Raw genomic sequence first — 7,065 nt, 5'->3', positions numbered from 1 at the left:
ATCAGCAGTTCACCGTCCGACCGCGCTGTCCTGGATTTCCTTGTCTGTCCCCTGGATTGATCTGTTCAGGAGATCATCCGTCTCTTATTTCTTTGTAATGGCATTCTGGGATCAATAAAGCTATTTGAAATTGACCAGAACCTGTCTTTGTCCACCCATCTCCTCCTCTCACTACCTGTAGCTCTCCATCAAGTGGACATTTACATATGACTACCCAGTTACAAAGTAACAAAGAGCCTCGATTCACATTACCGAGCCCCGAAGGCACTCGAGATACAATATGAAACGTCAAGCTACCTGGCAGGGCTTCCAAAGTGAAGTTCTAAGCCTTCTTCTGCTTCCCGTTAACATAAACATGATAGAGTAATATAATAGAAACCAGACAGAACAATAACCAAGTGGAATAAAATGAGGTCATCATGCTAAATATGTTCTAAGAGCAAGGGATGTGAACATGGAAATGTGTTATTCATCATCGTGTGAAACAGCCGGTCTTTTTCTAAGTAGGTCAACGTCAAGTCACCAAGGTTCCTTCATTATGTAATACCTTGGTGATTAACGTAAAGCTTTTTTTCTTCTTCTTAATGAGACGTGTTCTCTTTAAATGATACCTTGGACCTTTAGGTTTACCTTGGTTATCAGTGAAGCACTTTTCATACTATACTGTGACTTTGAACTTTTGCATCTTAGACAAAATCCTTGGAGACTCTAGCTGTACAAACGATTCCATATGAGCTCACGCGCTTATCTGTGTGATATGACATCAGCGAATTTGCAGAAATTTCACGCAAACATCTTAGGAAAATCGAATTAAAGGACATGTGTCGATGGCATATATCTGCATGGTGGAAATGCAACACGCATGATCAAAAGTAAGTGACCACGGGCCATACAGATGTCTTTGTACCACCTCCAGTTGAGCTTTGGTTAGATGTATCCCAGCCCAAGTTGAGCGCAGACATGGCAGCCACCATAATTAAATTAGGAATTATTTGTGAGAGTTGCCCTTTAATTCTTTGCCCATGCGCCAGGAATGGCGTTAATTAATATGTGTGGTGAGAGGCAGTTAACTACGCGAAAGCCACCAGCTCTGTTTGCGTCTCTGCTCGCTTCCAAAGCTCTTGCAAAATTGTATCTCTTTTGCTTTCATTCCCGGAGACTTTGATATAAAAAAAAAAAAAAAAATATTCCAATAAAGCCAGGCTGTTTTTTTTCTTAATTACATCGCCATATGATTCTGCAGAGAAAATAAATGAGATACATTTAGACTTATGAAGAATAGTGCCAGGGGTGAGGAGGGTACAGTATCGTCTGTCCTAGATTTGCATATTAATTCCGCGCTCTCTGGGAGAGCTTGATGTAAGCAGGGTTCTCATAAACAAACTATCCTTCTTCTGGCATCCATAGCGTCTGTAGAGTCCCAACCACTGCGCGGCCATGTTTAAAGGAGAACCTTTCAATACAAAGGGTTAACTTTTATCAAGTACTCCAGGGGCTAATCTATGTCCCTCTTCCGTGACATCCGAGGCATGGGACTTCACACCCCCGCCAATATCCGGGACATTGAATACTCACACGTCACGTTGGTAGTAATATGATCTAACGGAACATTTTGTTCATGGAAACCCAGTGTCTGCCTCTTTATTGATTGATTTTTGATTCAGACATTGCTCATTCCCAGCTGCCAACAGTCTCCGATGATTCGGGTTGTTGGGACTGTCCAGGCGTATTCATGACAGTTGACACTAGCAGTTGACCTGATTTTGGTCTCTTGCAGGGCTCCAAACGAATATGATGAGACTTCTCAACTTCAGATCTTGCTACAATGTTTATAAAACGATTGGGGTTTTCAACTTGGCCATCACGCAGCTGAAAATCTTCCCTGCTGTCCGCTACAGACGAGGCTGCCCCGGAGGGTAGGTGGGTTGCTGTGGCAAAGCCCCCCCAAACCTGCTGCCATACCTGCAGCCTCCACAGCATCTTTAGAGACTTCCTAAGTTAGGGGATAGAAGACCAAAGTTTGTTAATTAAAGTCCCTCAACATGGTGTTTAGACCCGTATTCATCATCGCCAGGGGACCTTAGAAACGCACTGGACAAAAAATATAACTGAAACTTTGAAATTTAATACACCAAACTCTTTTTTTCCCCCTGTATACCACGCGCTGCACACTTTCTGTGTAATAATATTCTGTCCATCCTACTCCTAACAGCACCCTGACGATCATCTCAAACCTCACTGAGGAACATTGGTGGTTTGTAGAACAGGTGGGAATGCTTCTTCATTAATCTGGCATGGTTGTGTGCAAGGAGATCCACATTGTATAGAATACTTTAGATAAACCTAGTATGGCTTCTGCGTCTAATCTAAACCATTACCCCTTGGACCATTCCGGGTCATTTGAGCCCTTGAGTCAGCTGCGTTGATTCAGATCCATGCGTTCTTTGCATATGATCATTCACAACCTCAACATTAAAACACAACATCTCACTTAAGAACTTTGTTCTCCTGAAGACGCCTCAAGATGACAGGAAGAAACGTTTCCATGTTCAGTATATGGTAATCTACGGACATTGGTTCTAACATTTTCCGACTGAAATCGTGGTTCTTTATCCAGCCGGTCTACTCCATCACCTTTCCTTTTCATTATTTTTTTGCATCATTGTTGCTAACCTATTACATATTGAGCAATGTGAATATTTTGATGCCCCTTTTTATATATTTGTTGAGATTAATTCTAAACCCGTCAGAAGAATCTGTGAAAACAGACCGAGTTAAGAGATGATGAACAGGTTACCCTTCCCTTTTGTTACATTTTGGTCCAGTATACTTTTTTTTTTTTTTACCGAGTCTTTTTATATATATTGGATTGTTGGAGTCTTGTCTTGAAAGGCGTAAATCCCTTAGGTAAACACTTAGGGAAGATACAGAAATCAGGATGGTCCAAGAGAGTTAACAACTCAATTGACGCTTTCATCAGTGATTTATCAGCCGGGGAATCGGTGATAAATGGATACAAGAAAAGTGTCAGGCCAAGAGAAAACACTAAAACACTTGATATTTTAAAGAAGTCTATGTATTTCATTGAGGCATTCAAGGGAATTGATAGTTAGAACCACACGCCGCCATTTACCAAAAGCAAAGACGGTGGGGTTTCTTCTTAAAGCCATTGCCAAGGAATCAAGAAGAACATTCTATAGATTTGTTTAATTTATGACATCGCCAACTAGGGTCTGATCACTGGAAATAGTGACATTTCCAAAGGTCTAAATCTAAGTTAGTTAGTGGCTTTGTGCGTTGGAACTGTGATCTTTGTAGCAGATATGGGTTCCATGTCAGGAAGAGTGGTACTTTAGTGGACTCAAAAGCAGACCATTTCCTGTTTTGATGACTGAATAAATACAAGTCCAATTAAATCATACCCAAAGACTATAAGGAAAGATAACACGGTGTGGCCGGATGTTTATGATGTCTTATTTCTTTCTACAATGGTATGTCGGAGCTCTAATCCTGCAGGAACTTTTCCATGGACTTCCTTGACACCCAAGTCTACTTATTCTCCACTTCAAAGTAAAATATCCCATCCCTGTTTAAAAATACGCAGACCCCTTTGCAAAAAGCTCTAACATTTTTACAGAACTCAGCCAGCCCATATCTCTAAATCTTTATCCGAGCCTTTAAACTGCAGGGCATGATTTCTCTTAGCAAATATGCCATGACAGTGTATGATTGATAATACGTATTTCACATATGCAAGTTGCCCATGAAACGTACTGTTTTCATACAACGCGGCCATCTGTGCTAACTTGTGATGTGGCTTGTTTCTCTAAAAATTGTTATTTTCTTTACAATCCATCATATTGTCACATTTTGATTTTGGAGTCCACCAGAAAGGAACCAAACAAATGTATGCTTAAGTATTCAATCAGAGAAAGGTTGAGAACTCAGGCTTGCGTGACCACCATATAAAATGCTAGCGTATGAACCAAGACAATATACAAAAGTGGCAACCGGAAAGGTCTTCTCAGTCTTGGTCAGGGATAGCTAACCTTTGGACCTTTAGTTGTTTTGTTCTAGTATGTGATATAAGATCAAAGCGTCTGTATACTAAGACCGATTGCGCGAAGACCATGCTGGGTTTAGGTGGGCAGCACCTGCGTATCAACGAGATATTAAAGGGAAATGGGGAAGACCCTAACCAAAAGTTGGGAAACAGAGTCAAACAAGAATTACAGGAAAAATTGGGGATCAAGGAGATAACTAAGGGCAAAAGATAAGATAGCATTAGGATCGAAGAGCGGTCTACATTTATTGGTCTTCAACGTGATCTTGTGAGGTTATTCCATGCAGATAGTTTACAAAGATTTTTATGTCCGTTTGCAAGTTTTAGCGCATCTAATTCTACGGTCAGGATGGACGCCCACCCAGTTTAATCGACGCACGACTTTGTGTACTAAATTGATATACTTCACGACCCGAACTAGTGGGAGAAACCGATGATATTGAGGGTTATGTGCTCCATGACTCATGCCGAGAATTTTATAAGCTTATTTTAATTAGGTAATAAACATTTAATTCAAAAAGCTAATAATTTAAAAAGGTAATGATTAACAACCTTTATTTTTTATAGGCTAATAAACCTTACCACCAATATCAATCACTGATAAAACTTCACCCCGATGACCAACCTACTGCATCAAATACCATTTTCTCATCTACGGATAACAACTTAGATCACGTCTCCTGAGCATTGGGGATCGCTCCAAAGCTATACTTCAAAATGTATTGCTATTAGCCTATCTTAGTCCTTAATAAGGCATGAATTTGCTCCTGTGTTATGTGTCATACATGTTTTGGGGCATTATATAATTTTTTTAATGAATGTCGCTTTCATCTTGTATGTATTCTTCTAGGCTGGTGCTAACTGAGTATCCATCAAGAGAATAGAAGACCACAACTTGCTATAAGTCCATGTTGTCCTCATCCTAGTATTGTCTGCTGGAGAGAAGAATAATGACTCTTTGGTTGATATTTAGTAGAGTACATCATAGTTTTCACCCCAAAAAATGTTTTTCTTGACTTAAAGCTATAATACATAAGCCACAGATAACCATTTTTTTCATGTGGTTTGATGATGAACAAATATACATCCCCAAGATTTGAAATGGTTACAGAAAAGTTAGATAAGTAAATGGCATCCAGCCAATGAGATATGAAAAATCTGCTCAGCGTTATCTAGAATGAGGACAAAATAATGGCATGGAGCCCATCATGAAAGGGTATAAAAAAAAAAGATCAGGGGAAAAAGTGGAGAGATAAGTGCATGGGTAGGTCAGAGAGGAGAGATATGCGCTAAGACGGGGCATGATGGGAAGATCAGATGGGATGTGATAGAAGATCCAAATGTACAAGGACAGGCGGAAAGGGCTGAGAAGTTGCAAATAATGGTGAAAGGAACTGGAAAAGTACAAGTGGAACATATAGGTGGCCATGAAAACTTAAATACACAAAAAAGCTATGTAGTGGTGTTTACATCATAATATGTGCAATATCTATATATTATATTATTATATATATCTATATTACAAGCTGTGCCATGGGAGCAGCCTGTCATCAGCCTCCCCTTTGGTCGTAGTTGATTTGTTAACAAGCCTATTTATGGAGGGGCAGAGCTAATTAGCATGCCGGTTTTGCCACCTTTCAACACATCTTGTCTTCTGAGTGTGAAATAGTACATCGCTGTTATACTGATATCTCCAAAACCTTTACACGAAAATACAATGCATGAGGCCTAGCTGCTAATTTAAGTTGTAATAAAACCTTTGATTGGACCGTTCCCCTTTAAGCGGCTGGTTAGTCCGCAGCTGATATATTGGCCCCAGGATAAAGCATGGATTGGAGAGATATGTGAGAGATATATGAAAGAGTGATGGAGATTTATCAAGTGGAAAAGAGGAGAAATATCAAAACATGATGGATAACATAGGAATATAGAATCTGATGGCAGATAAGAACTAGTCTGCCCACAATAAGAAATACCTTATTCCCTCTATAAATACATGGATCTAGAATTGTAACTACCTGTTAATATCACATACAAAGAAGAAACCAAGAGTAATATATCCCTTGTAACTGTACAGAGTGCGAGGGTTATGGGAGAAGTGATGATACCCCACTCTTTATATTTGTATGCCAAAGAAATTAATGTTTTTTAGTCTTTACCCAGTATCCGAAGATCCGATATATATATATATATATATATATATATATATATATATATATTATGATGCACAAACCAAAAAAGCAGAAATGATTGCATTTACCACAAGTGACAAGAGATGGCAGTAAAGAATCCAGAATATATCACAGCGTATCTTTGTTGTTCTAAATAATTTATGGAAATAGTGCGAATACAAACTAATACCATTCCTAATATCATTGTTTAAGTTTCAAAGTTGTCATAAGTGTCAACCAGGTTCTCAAGAAGTCTTTAAATAAGATGAAACCTTCTAATGAAGAAATGTTCACATTAAGAGAAACACAAGTCTCTGTTTAGGAGGGATGCATTATATTTTATTCATAGAGTGCCTGGTTCGGAAACTGGTATCATTGGACTTGGTAAGATCTCATGATCTCAATATCTTCAAGTGAAGACACCACCTACTTCAATTTTAACTCTGAAGCCTACTCCTTAGGTAAGAATATTAGCTGGTGAGTCAGGTATCTCCATGCCACTATGTCAAAATCCAATAGTACTCCATAGTTACCCCATACATGAGCCAAGAATACATTCAAAATGAAAATTATATGATCTGCATTTCAGGTGCAATTAATAGGAGCCTTTGGGATTCGAATAAATAGTAAAACATGCATCCACATTTTGTTTCAGGATGCAAAATTTACCACCATGTTCTAACTATTTTTAGGAGTGTTATTCCATAACCAGATGACTATTGTTGCGACTTTAATGCATTTAGTGTGTGGACCGACATTTATTTCTCCCCAAGGACCTTTCTCATCGAAAATGTAACCAATTAATACAGTGTAAATGTATAATACGTGTCA

Source organism: Sceloporus occidentalis, unplaced genomic scaffold, assembly GCF_023333645.1.
Source record: "Sceloporus occidentalis isolate IW3139 unplaced genomic scaffold, rSceOcc1.0.p SCAF_221, whole genome shotgun sequence".
In the NCBI taxonomy this organism is placed as follows: Eukaryota; Metazoa; Chordata; class Lepidosauria; order Squamata; family Phrynosomatidae; genus Sceloporus; species Sceloporus occidentalis.
The sequence above is the reverse complement of the archived record's forward strand: the minus strand, read 5'-3'. Positions refer to the sequence as shown.